This window comes from Notamacropus eugenii, chromosome 1 (assembly GCF_028372415.1).
Source record: "Notamacropus eugenii isolate mMacEug1 chromosome 1, mMacEug1.pri_v2, whole genome shotgun sequence".
NCBI classification, from domain to species: domain Eukaryota; kingdom Metazoa; phylum Chordata; class Mammalia; order Diprotodontia; family Macropodidae; genus Notamacropus; species Notamacropus eugenii.
In genome coordinates, this window is record NC_092872.1 from 742682518 (window position 1) to 742694667 (window position 12150).

Sequence of the window (12150 nt, forward strand, 5' to 3'; positions counted from 1 at the left end):
ATGACCACAAATGTCTCCCCATGCTTAAAAACTGTCACTTGATCTGACTATTCTCACTAGTTATCATCCTAAATCTCTCCTCTCTTTCCTGTATGACCTCCTTGATAAAGCTATCTACTCTTTTGTTGGTTAGTTGTTTTTTTTTCAGTCATGTCTGACTTTTCATGACCTCAATTACGGTTGTCTTGAAAAAGATACTAATTTGCCATTTCCTTTTCCAGCTCATCTGACAGATAAAGAAACTGAAGCAAACAAGGTTAAGTGACTTTCCCAGGGTCACACAGTTAGTAAGTATATGAGGCCAGATTTGAACCCAGGAAATAAGTCTTCTTGGCTCCAGGATTGGCATTCTATCCATTGTGCTACCTACCTGCTCTTTTATCATTCTCTGCTAAACCTTCCGTAATATGGATTCTGCCTCATCATTTAACTACAATTGTTCCTTGCAAAGTTATTAATAATCTCTTCATTGTCTCATCCAATGACCTTTTCTCAATCTTCATCCTTCTTGACTTCTCTTCAGCCTTTAACACCACTGATCATTATCTTTATCTGTATATGTCCTCTTCTGTTTTTCATCAAAATACTTCTTCCTGATTCTCCCCATCTTTCCAACTCCTTCTTCTCAGTCTCTTTTGCTGGTTCTTCATCCATTTCATGCTCACTTGAGTGCCCCAGAAATTTCATTCTGAGTCTGTATCTCTTTTCTTCTCTATATTGTCTTTGTGATCTCAGCCATTCCCATGGGTTCAATCATCATCTCTATATAAAGATAATATATCTATATAGAGACATATCCAGCTCTAGCCTCTCTCCTGAGCTATAATCATGAATCATTAATTACCTTTTGGACACCTCAAAATATCCTATAAGGCATCTCAAACTCAATATGTCTAATACAAAACTCATTATCTCCCCCAAACTTCCCTCTTATACTGTCTGGGACACAGCCACACTCCCAGTCATCCAGACTTGGAATCCGTGTGTAATCTTCAACTCCTCATTCTCACCACACAGATAATTCATTGTCAGGTTTTATTTCTATTTTCTCAACCTTTTTTGCCCATGTTCCTTTCTCTCTACTTATACAATTACCAGTCTAGGTCAGGTTTTCATCCTCATTAGCCTAGTCGATCACAGTAAACTTCTATCTGGCCTTCCTGAGTCAGATTTCTCCCCTTTCCAATCCTCTTCCACACAGATGTCAAAGTGATTTTTCTAAAACATAGATTTGACCATGCCACCCCTCTGCTCAGTGAACTCAAGAGCTACTAAGTCCAGGATCAAGTACAAATGCTTCTGATGAGCATCTGAAATCTTCCTACTCTGTCCCCATCCTCCATTTCTAGTCTTTTTCTCTCCTTGCAAGTGGATAGTTGCTTAAAAAATTGTCTACAGCACTAAAAGTAAGCAGTCAATAAGTATTTATTAAGCCCCTACTATGTGCTTGATGCTAAGTAAAGAGAATTCAAGTACAAAGAATAAAGTAATCCCTGCTGTCAAGGAAATTATATTCTAAGGAGGAAAGACAAGACATGCCTATACACGATACATTATTGCAGAATGAATGGAAGAGAATAAATTCACTGTAGGAAGAGAGAGAGGAAACTAGCAGTTAAGAAGATTAGGAAAGGCTATCTGTAGAATGAAGTACTGCAGTTTTGTCCTGAAAGAAGAGGTGAATTCTGTAAGGCAGAAGCAAGGAGGGAGTGCATTCCATGGATGGGGGGCAGGCAGTGATGGAGCCAATGAAAGATTAAGTGACTTGTGTCAGATTCTAAGGCTACCTCTCCCCATTATGCACAGACTATATGCTTACAAACAAGGAATTCTGCCAGATAATATTGCATTTTAAAGGAAAACCCACCCACACCAGTTGTTGGGCCTTAAAAAAAATCTGCTTCTCCAATGATATCGGATAAAATCTTCTCAGGACACAGTGATGTCAGATAAATATGCAAGGAGGCAAAGTCTGAGGGAGAGAAGGCATTGCATGCTGGACCCTAAAATATCCCCACAAGTTCCAGCTATCAAGTCTGTCCCCAGTAGTTTATTGAATGGCTACTCATGCGTAGAGGAACCTTAATTTGAGAAGCTACCACCATAAATATTTAAGGATTAATTCCAGGCAGAATATTATTTGAGTCTCCTTAAATAACACATGCAATTCTAATAAACATGCATGTCTCACAATAGTACCTGGCTGAAAAATTTGAGAGCAGTAGGATGACCAAGACAATGCCAATTGCATCTTTCATGGACCTCCGGATCAAAGGCATTCTGAAAAAATAAAGAGACGCCAAGCATTCTGAGGCAACAAAGTGTCATGAAAAGTCAATTGGACTTCAATGCAGGAAACTTGGGTTCAAATCTTGAATATGACACTCTAGTACTATGACTCAATGAGTACTGAGAACCAATAAGTAGATACTAAATGAAGATGAAGAAGCAGGAGGAGGATAAGAAGAAGAAGAAGAAGAAGAAGAAGAAGAAGAAGAAAGGGAAGAGGAAGAAGAAGGAGGAGAAGGAGAAGAAGGGGACAGTGTAGGAGAAGAAGGAGGAGGAGGAGAAGAGGAGGAGGAGGAGGGGAAGGAGGAGGAATAAGAAGAGGACGAGGAACTAGCATTTATAAAACATTTAACAAACATTATCTCATTTTGTCTTTACAAAAACCCTGGGAGGTCGTTGCTATTACTATTGCCATTTGACATATGAGAAAACTGAGGCAGACAGAGGTTAAATGATTTACTCAGGGTCATATAGCTACTGCCTGAGTTTCTGATCTCAGATTTGAACTCGGGTCTTCCTGATTCCAAGTCCAACACTATCCACTACACCACCTAACTGACTCCAAAATATTGTCTTAAGGTATAAAAAATATTTTCAAATAATGGAATGGGTTACCTGCTCCCAGATGGCTCAAGCACAGGCTAGACACCTGCTTGTAGAGAGAGCCTTCATGTAGAAGCTGACTTCTGGGATCCAGTCAATTTTGAGTCTCTTTGATTCTGTCTCAGCTTCATAAAATGATCAGAGTAGAACTGTATTATATTGGTCCCCAAGAACAGAATAATGGAAGAAGTAGAATGGGAGTTTAAAAGAGACAGATTTAGACTTGTCAGTGGTTTAAAAAAAATTTTCAATTTCAACCATCCCCAAAGAGACCTGGCCGACCTCAGCAGGTAGGGGGTTCCTCTTCAGCAGAGTTCCTTAAGGAAAAGATATATAAGTCCTTGTTGGGGATGGTGAAGAAGGGATTCCTGTTCAAGTACAGGGGATGCTATATCAAAAATTCTTAACCCCCATGCGATCAATGGGAATCTGTGAATTTGAGTGGGGAAAAGTATCACATCTTTATTTAACCAGTCTCTGATATTTTGCATTTCCTTCAATTATGGATTTTTTAAAAAAATCTTCAGAGAAGGAGACCGTAGACTGTCTTCCCCATACTATCAGAAGAGTCCGTGATGCAAAACAAATATTAAAAAAAAAAAAGATTAAAAACCCCTGGGCTACATAGTTTCTGTGATTATTGCTAACTTTGAGATTTTTATCATCTTAACATCTCTACCTCACAAGAACCCTCTAAGAAGTCAGAAATGTCATTGTTGATCCTCCAGTGTACCATGCTGTGTGCTTACCTGTTACTTTTTAATAAAAACTCCCTTTTCCAATGAAAGAAACAAGAACATTATCTGTGCTCAATGTGATTCAGAATAAAGTTGGGATATTTCTCTGCATGAACAAATTGACAATTGTAGATAACACTAAAACAGTGCACTCAAAAGAAAACCTTTTTAGATGTCTGCCATAAAAAATTGAAATTGGCCTCCAAACAGATGTATCCCTTTTCCCACCCTCCTCTATCATGTGTTATCATCAGAGCCTGAGAGCAGATATCCTGGGCACAGACTTATTGATGATCAGACTTATTAATTACCATGTTCATGGGGAAAGCATTTAGTGTTCAGCCCTTGAGTTCATTGTGCTGGTGAAACAGAAGAAATATAATTAGAAGCAAATCCCCTCCCCCAGTGACATTTGAAGGGCTGAGACCCACCTCCACTGTGGTGGCATGAATTAGGTAGGCCTCTTCATTACCACCACCCTTGAAGAGAACACGTCATTGGGATTTGATTATTTTTAAAACTGCTTCCCTCTTTCTCATTAGCATTCAGCAAAAGATTTTGCCATTGCAACTTTATCAAATGTTTGTCTCCAGGTTTCCAAGAGTCATGGGGCTATTATGAGATCCATTGACAGGAACTAAAACCAAGGTCAGGAGAGTCAGAAGGAAGAAGAAAGTCATTCAAAATCTCCAGGTCCTCCTAGCATTCCCACTTTCAACTTACTCGACAAACTTTTACTAAGTGCCTTATTATCTGTGTTTCACACTAATTCCATTCTAAGTATTCATTCTAAGTATTTTTTTTTAGAAATGATGCTTCACTCATTCTTTCATTCATTCATTCTAAACTTGTCCATTTCTGTTAAGAGAACCTCCATCCTTCCAGTCATCTGGGTTCGAAATCCCTGTTTCATCCTTTTCTCCTCACTCTTTTTTTTAAAAAAAACCTCTCCTATCCAATTAGCTACCAAGTCTCATCAATTATACCTCCCCAAATAACTTTCGTATCAACCCCCTTTAATCCATTCACATAGCCATAAGCCTCCTTTAGGTCTTCATCATCCCGCACTTGGGCTATTGCCGTGGCAGGTTCCCACAGTGCCATAACCAAAAGCAATTTATATGCCAGAGGACTGTGAATCAATCAAAGCTTACATTTTTTTATTCATAAAGGGTAACATGTTATCTTTCATAGACACAAAGCTACCTAATAGACAATAATCTCACTGCACTCCAGATGGGACTATATTGGATTGGAAGGGTATAATCTGAACAGTACCAAACAGGGCAAATTCCCCCAGCCTTCTCCACTTTACATATAGGCCTAAGCATCCCTTTTTAGTCCTATGGAATCCTCAAATACAATTTGGTTAATGTTAGTTTTAAAAGTTTGATTGTTGGTGTGGATTTTTGGTGTGGGATAATGCAAACTTGCAAACTGGGATTCAGTAAGAAAACTTCAATTCTACATCCCAGGTCAGAGACTTGGCTATTTCACTGAGCCCTGAAACCAGTTCTATGGCCGGATGGTAAGTTTAATCATGTCCCTGAGCCTCAGTTTTCTTATTTGTTAAAAAAAAAAAAAAAGAGGTGATGATCCTTGGACTATCTACCTGGAAGGATTGCTGGAGGCAAAGAAATATATTCACCTAAGTTATTTTTATTATTGATGGCCCTTCAGTCCCATGCCTTAACTTTGTGCAACACAACAAACAGTTAAATTAACATATGTAGTCAATCATTCACCAACAGTTTCTAAGAGAAATCGGGGGAAGAAAGTTGACAAGCTACAGAAGAGACACACATCCTGTCATCAATCTCCAACTGGACATTTCAAACTGAATGTACTAAAGAACGGCAAACTCAAGATGCCTAAAACTAAATACATTCTTTCTCCTTCTCCTCTACCAAACATCCCTTTTTCTGACAAAGATGCCACCATTTTTCCATAGTTTCAGCATCAGCATCAACTCCTCACTTGTCATCTCCCAATACATGCAAATAAGTTGCCCTATCTTACCATTTCTACCTTTATTGTAAATTTCACATATGACCCCCCACTTATTCAGCTGCTACCAATTTAATTTCAGCCCTCTTTGCTTCTCATCTAGATGATCATAATGACCTCCTCAATGGTCTCTTGGCCTAATGTCTCTTCCCACACAAGTCCATCCTCCACACAACCAAAGTGGTTCTCCTTGGGCCCACATCTGGCCAGCTACTCCCCTATTTAAACTCTAAAAAAGCCATTTTATCTCTTACTCAGATTTTTCTGTTATAAAGGAGACTAAAACACCTGTCCTTGTGGCAGAGCTGTTGTGAAGAAATGAAAGTTCTGGGCATGCAGGAGATCTGTGAAAAGAAAGATGTTTTACTTATGTAAGGTCACAGACACAAGCAAGCACTGTCATGATTCCAGAAGTTTTATAAGGCCACCATGCTGGTTATTTCTAGGTTCTGCTTGTTGCCTCTAGGATAAAATTTAAAATCCTAAGTTTACATTTAAAATCACTCACAAACTGGCTTCAACTTCTCCTTCTGGCCTCACTGGACATTACTTCCTGACCACACTTCATGAGCTATCCAAACTGGCCTTTTCCCTTTTTCTTACTCACAACCCCCCATCTACTGTCTCCAGTCTTTTGTACTGACCATCTCCCACATTGGAATAGGGACACAGGATCATAAGAATTGTAGTTGTGAGAGAACTTAGGGATCACATAGGCAATCAATCCCCCTCAATTTTACAGAAGAAACTGAGACCTAAGGACTTAAGGGACTTACCCAACGTAGTAATAGACATGAGATTTCAATCTTGATCTATTGACTCCAAATTCTTCTGTGTTTTCTCCCCCTTTCTAAAGCTGTACCCTGATGCCTGCATGTATACATGTGTTGGAGAGACAGTAGTGTTGTAATATGGAATGGAAGGAAAAACTTGGTGAGGGACACTTCTTGTTGTTCATTTGTTTCAGTTATGTCTGACTCTTTGTGGCCCCACTTGGAGTTTTGTTGGCAAAGCTACTGGAGTGATTTGCCATTTCCTTCTCCAGCTCATTTTACAGATGAGGAAACTGAGGCAACCATGGTTAAGTGAATTGCCAAGGGTCACACAGCTAGTAAGTATCTGAGGTCAGATTTGAACTTAGGAAGATGAGTCTTCCTGACTTCAAGCCTAGCACGCCATTCACGGTGCCACCTTGCTGCCCAAGAGACACTGCTCCAATGCATAGGAAGCTAGAAGGGGGAAGAAAATTTCCTTGCAGAATACACCCCCTGAATGCAAAGTATCAGAGACTCAACAAGTCTTAGAACTGGGTCTTTAGGGACCATTTAATCTTCCTGTCATATTTATAAATGAAGAAACGGAGGCTCATGGATGTTAACTGACTAGACCAAAATCACATTGCCAGCAAGGGAAAGAACTAGGTATAGAGTCAGATGACCTCAGTCTAAATCCCTACTCCACCATTTACATGAGTTCACCTTCCTGGGCCTCAATTTCCTCATTTGTAGAGACAAGACTCAATTCTATTATGTTTAATATCCTTTTCATTGATTAATCTTTGACCCTGCCAACTAGGACTTGACAGGTCTCCTGATTCCCAAGGAAATGCTTATCCCATTACACCAGTCACACTCTGGTTATTGTCTTTGCTGTTCCATGTTTTTTGGATAATGTTAACATTGGTTGGCAATGCAGACTAGTGAAGGTTACTGGGACTGGGTATCAGGAGCATGGGGTCTTGAGATGTACTCTACCACTGGCTATCAGTGTGATAGGAAAGCCATTTTATCTCTTACTCAGATTTTTCTGTTATAAAGGAGACTAAAACACCTGTCCTTGTGGCAGAGCTGTTGTGAAGAAATGAAAGTTCTGGGCATGCAGGAGGTCTGTGAAAAGAAAGATGTTTTACTTATGTAAGGTCACAGACACAAGCAAGCACTGTCATGATTCCAGAAGTTTTATAAGGCCACCATGCTGGTTATTTCTTATTTTCCAAACCCTAACTTTCCTACAATTGAGGGTGAAATAAAACTCACACCCACTACTAACTGCTGGTACAGGGAAAGCTGGGTACCTATTAATAGAAACGTGGGCACCATTTCAACTCAGAGAATGACACATGTCATTAGATTTCTTCTTATGACTGCTGAAATTGACTTTCAACGAAATGGACAGATATGTATGTTTAGCTATGCATCTCTCCGACTGTATCTCTTCTCTCTCTCCATTTCTTTCTTTGACATTTTATCTCTTTGTTTTCATGTTTCTCTCTTTGTGCCCTCATCTCTTTGTCTGTACTATTTTTCTCTTTCTCCCCTTCTCTGTGTCTCTGCCTCACATTCTGTCTATCTCTCTGTGTCAGTCTCCTCCATTTCCCCATCTTTCTCTCTCTCTCTCTCTCTCTCTCTCTCTCTCTCTCTCTCTCTCTCTCTCTCTCTCTCCTCTCTCTCTCTCTCTCTCTCTCCCTCTCTCTCTCTCTCTCTCTCTCTCTTTCTCACTGGTTGTGTTCTCCTCTTCCCCCAGTATTCTGAGCTGAATTAATGATCATTTGTTTGGTTATACACTAATTAGCTCTGTTGGAGCTGGCTACTTATTGATCTACAAATAAAGTAATTGTTACAAATCCAGCAAAGAGGACAATCTTTATGTTAACTCCAAATTGTTGGGAAGTTTATCTGCCCCCCCTTTGTTCATCTTACTAGCAGAAAAATCCCAGATAAAATGACATATTAATTAAAAATATGTGCAGAGATTAATATTCCATTAGAAATGCTATTTTCTCTCTCCCCTTTATGTTATGTTTTCAAAGAAATATCTGCTTTGGTCTAAGTGGCTGAATCCATTTAACAGTATTTCAGGGACATGCTAGTGTGGAGATTGGTATTTGGGTCGGGGATCTTAAGGCAAGGGGGTGACTGAAATACTGCCAGACCTCTTAGGAGTTTATCATCTTGTAGACCAGAGGTGTCAAACACCTGGTGGTAGTGTGGTAGTCTGGTAATGTGGTAGTATGTAGTCTGAAACATTCCCTGTGTGTCCCTAAACCAGATTAAAATATAATTGGGAAAACATGTAAGAAATTAAACAAAAATACAATAAAACATGGATAACATTACATTTAAAAATTAAGTCAATATGAAGCCCACGGGGATCCCAGTGTACAATTTAGTGACCCCCATTTCTGTTTGAGTGTGAGCCACTGTTCGAGGTTACCCCGATTGGACTCTAATCTCCATGAGGGTGGAGACCATGGAATCTCAGAGCTTTAAGGGACCTCCAGGGGTCATCTTATTCAATTCCTACCAGATTGTAAATCTTTTCAACATCTCTGCAACATGCCAGGTGGTCATTCAATCTCTGTGAGAATGAGAGCCAGCCCCTTACAGCCCAAAACAATGTGGTTTGGTTCGGGAGTCTTTATATTGAGACCAGCTCTTTCTTCTCCAGTGATTAATCTTCATTCAGCCTTTTGGGTTCAAGCAGAACAAATCTAATCCCTCATATTCACACACTTCAAATACTTGAAGACTGCTCTCACTGCTCCCAACTCACAAGGCTTCTCTTGTCCAGAATAAACATTTCCATTTCCTCCAATTGGTTCTCTAATTTTATAGTTTCTAGTACCTCAACATCCTGGTCAATGAACCAACAAGCATTTATTAATTAGGTAACAATAGCAACGATAATAACAATAAAAGCTAACATTTAGATGGTGTTTACTGTGTGCCAGGTATTGTGCTAAGTGTTTTACTCTTATTTTCTCATTTGATACTCACAACCCTGGAGGATAAGTATTATGATCCTTATTTTAGAGGTGAAGAAAGTGAAGTAAAGCAGGTTAAGTGATTTGTCCAGTTCACACAACTAGTAATTACCTGAGGCTGGATTTGAACCCAGCTGGGGATGCAAAACTAAGTGGAACTGCCTCTATGCTCAAGGAACTCACATTCTATTGCAGAGACCAAAAGCGTGTGTGTTATGTATGTATGTATTTGCATAATTATCATAAAGCTAATGAACGCAAATAAACTCAAAGTATTTATACAGAAAGTAGTTTGGGAAGGAGCTACATTAAGAGCTGGGGTGGAGTAGGAGGCATCCAGAAAGACTTTTTGTAGAAGATGGTGCTTGAGCTACATCTTGAGGGAAACAGGTGTGGTTCAGAGGGACAACTGTGGGACATAGCCATGCAAAGGCTTGGAGGCAGTAGATTGAGTATTGTGGGTGAGGAAAAGGGAAAAGGTCAATTTAGCTGAATCACAAAGTGTGGCAGGCATCCAGTGAGGCTAGAAGCGGGACTTGAAGCCAGATTAGGAAGGGATTTAAAATGTAAACATGGGACTTCATGCTTTGTCCTACAGGCAATAGGGAGCCACTGGAGTTTGAGTCAGATGTGGTTTTGGGCTGGATAGCTACTAAGGCCCCTAGCAGCTCTAAAACTCTGGTCTCTTCTATGATTCCTAAGCTTGAGTACACTTATTAAAAAGAGTCTGCACTTTCTGAGGGGAGAGTCTAGAAAAGAACGAGAAGGTATAGGTCATCAAATCTTCTGGGCCTCAGATGAGAGGCAGAGAGGCTAAGAGCCTTGCCCAAGGTCAAACAGGAGGAGAGAAGGGTGACTGTCAAATTTCTTTCCAGACTCACAGCCCTTTCCCGGGCCCTTTTTCTATTCAAATTAAAGCCTAGCCAGTCTCCTAATTCTGGGTAAGCCAGGGCCACAATCCCTACCCAGCCAGTCCCATCAGGCTTCCAGCCCCACAGCACCCACCCAGCAACCTGCTGCAGTGAGGAGGGGTAGAGCTAGGACAACCCCCAGCCCCAATCCCCAGACCTTTGTCTCTTCTATTTCCCCATTCTATCTTGGTTCACTGGATACCACAGCATCCCCACCCCCAATGCTCCTAATAGGGTCAGTGGCTAACCCAACTCAGTCAAACTAGCATATTTTGTAGGGTCATCCATTTAAAGTCAGAAGGGAACTTTGAGGCCATCAAGTTTGATCCCTTCATTTTACACAGGAGGAAACTGAGGCACAGTGATATTATGTGTAACAAAAAAAAAAGTTCATTTAATAGAGTACAATAGTAAGCTCTCTCCACCACTGCCCAGGCCAAAGAACTAGGTGGGGCTCAAGAAGCAAATAAGTGAATCATAATGGTTTCTCTAGGGTGGCAACTGGATTTGGAGTTAGAAAATCTGGGTTCAAATATCATCTAGGCTTCTTTGAAACTTGGTGACCCTTCCTGGATCTGTAAAATTGAGGGGAATTCGATTAAATGACCCAAAGTTTTCTTCCAATGTTATAGTTAATATCCTAAAAATATATGAGAATCCCTATTGTTACTGGTCCTCATAACAACCCCATGTGTCAAGGTCAAAGACTTAGGGCAGTAACATGTAGCTCCAATCTCACAATGTGTGAAAATTAAGCATCATAGACTCAGAACTAGGAAGGGTCATATAGCTGAACCTCCCTCGTTCTTACAGATTAGAAAATTAAGGCCCAGGGAAGTTACACTATAGCAAGGAGGCAGAGATGGGATTCGAAACCTCGGTGCTGGCGCAGACCCGGCGGCAGAAGGGCGGGACAGAGGCAGAGGCAGGGCTGCGGCACTAGAAGAGTTCTGGGCTCTTGCACCCACCCTTTTCTAAATTTACCGCGAGCAGGTCCGGAGTTATTGGACTAATAAAGAGCCGGGTGCAGCGAGCTGTCAGGGAGATTTAAAGCGACAGTAATGGAGAGCAGGCTGCAGAGAAACTTCATTGGCACCGATTCATTGATGCAGAGAAAGGGAGGAAGGGAGAATACAGGGAAAGGGAGAGAAGATGCAGGGAAATAGAGAGAGGGAGGGTGCAGGGAAAGGAAGGGAGAGAGAATTCAGGGAAAGGAAGGAAGGGTGGATGCAGGGAAAGAAAGGGTGAGAGGGAGGTTTCAGGGAATGGGAGGGAGAGAAGATGCAGGGAAAGAGATGGAGGGAGGATGGATACAGTGAAAGGGACGGTGAGAGGAAGGATGCAGGGAACAGGAAAGAGAAAAGGGGAGGAGGCGAATAGATCTAAATGCTCCATAGAGTGCAGTCACTCCATCCCGTCCCCCAAAATTTCTCTGGCAAGCCTAAACCATCTTCCCCCTTCTTGGCCCTTGAATACTCTGCTTTCCTCTTGAAAGTAGGGTTCATCCCCCCAGATGGTTCATAATAACCTAACCATGGCTCCCGTTTCTTTAGGGTCACACAGCTGACAGTAAGCCCCAGCGAGGTCAACAGGGCAACTACCATGCTCTTTTTACAAAGGAGGAAGATGAAGGTTCAGAGAAGAGTTGGCCAACTGGAAAGACAGTATCAACGCAGAAACTGAGCCAGGTCTTTTGTCCTATTCCAGTAAAAAAGCTCGTGTTGGTATCACCTTCTCTAGTTCACAGACTTCTAGGATTATTTATCTAGAGTTATAGACTTATTCAAGACCATTTAGCCCAAGCCTCTCATTTTACAAAAGAGGAAACAGAGGCTGGAAA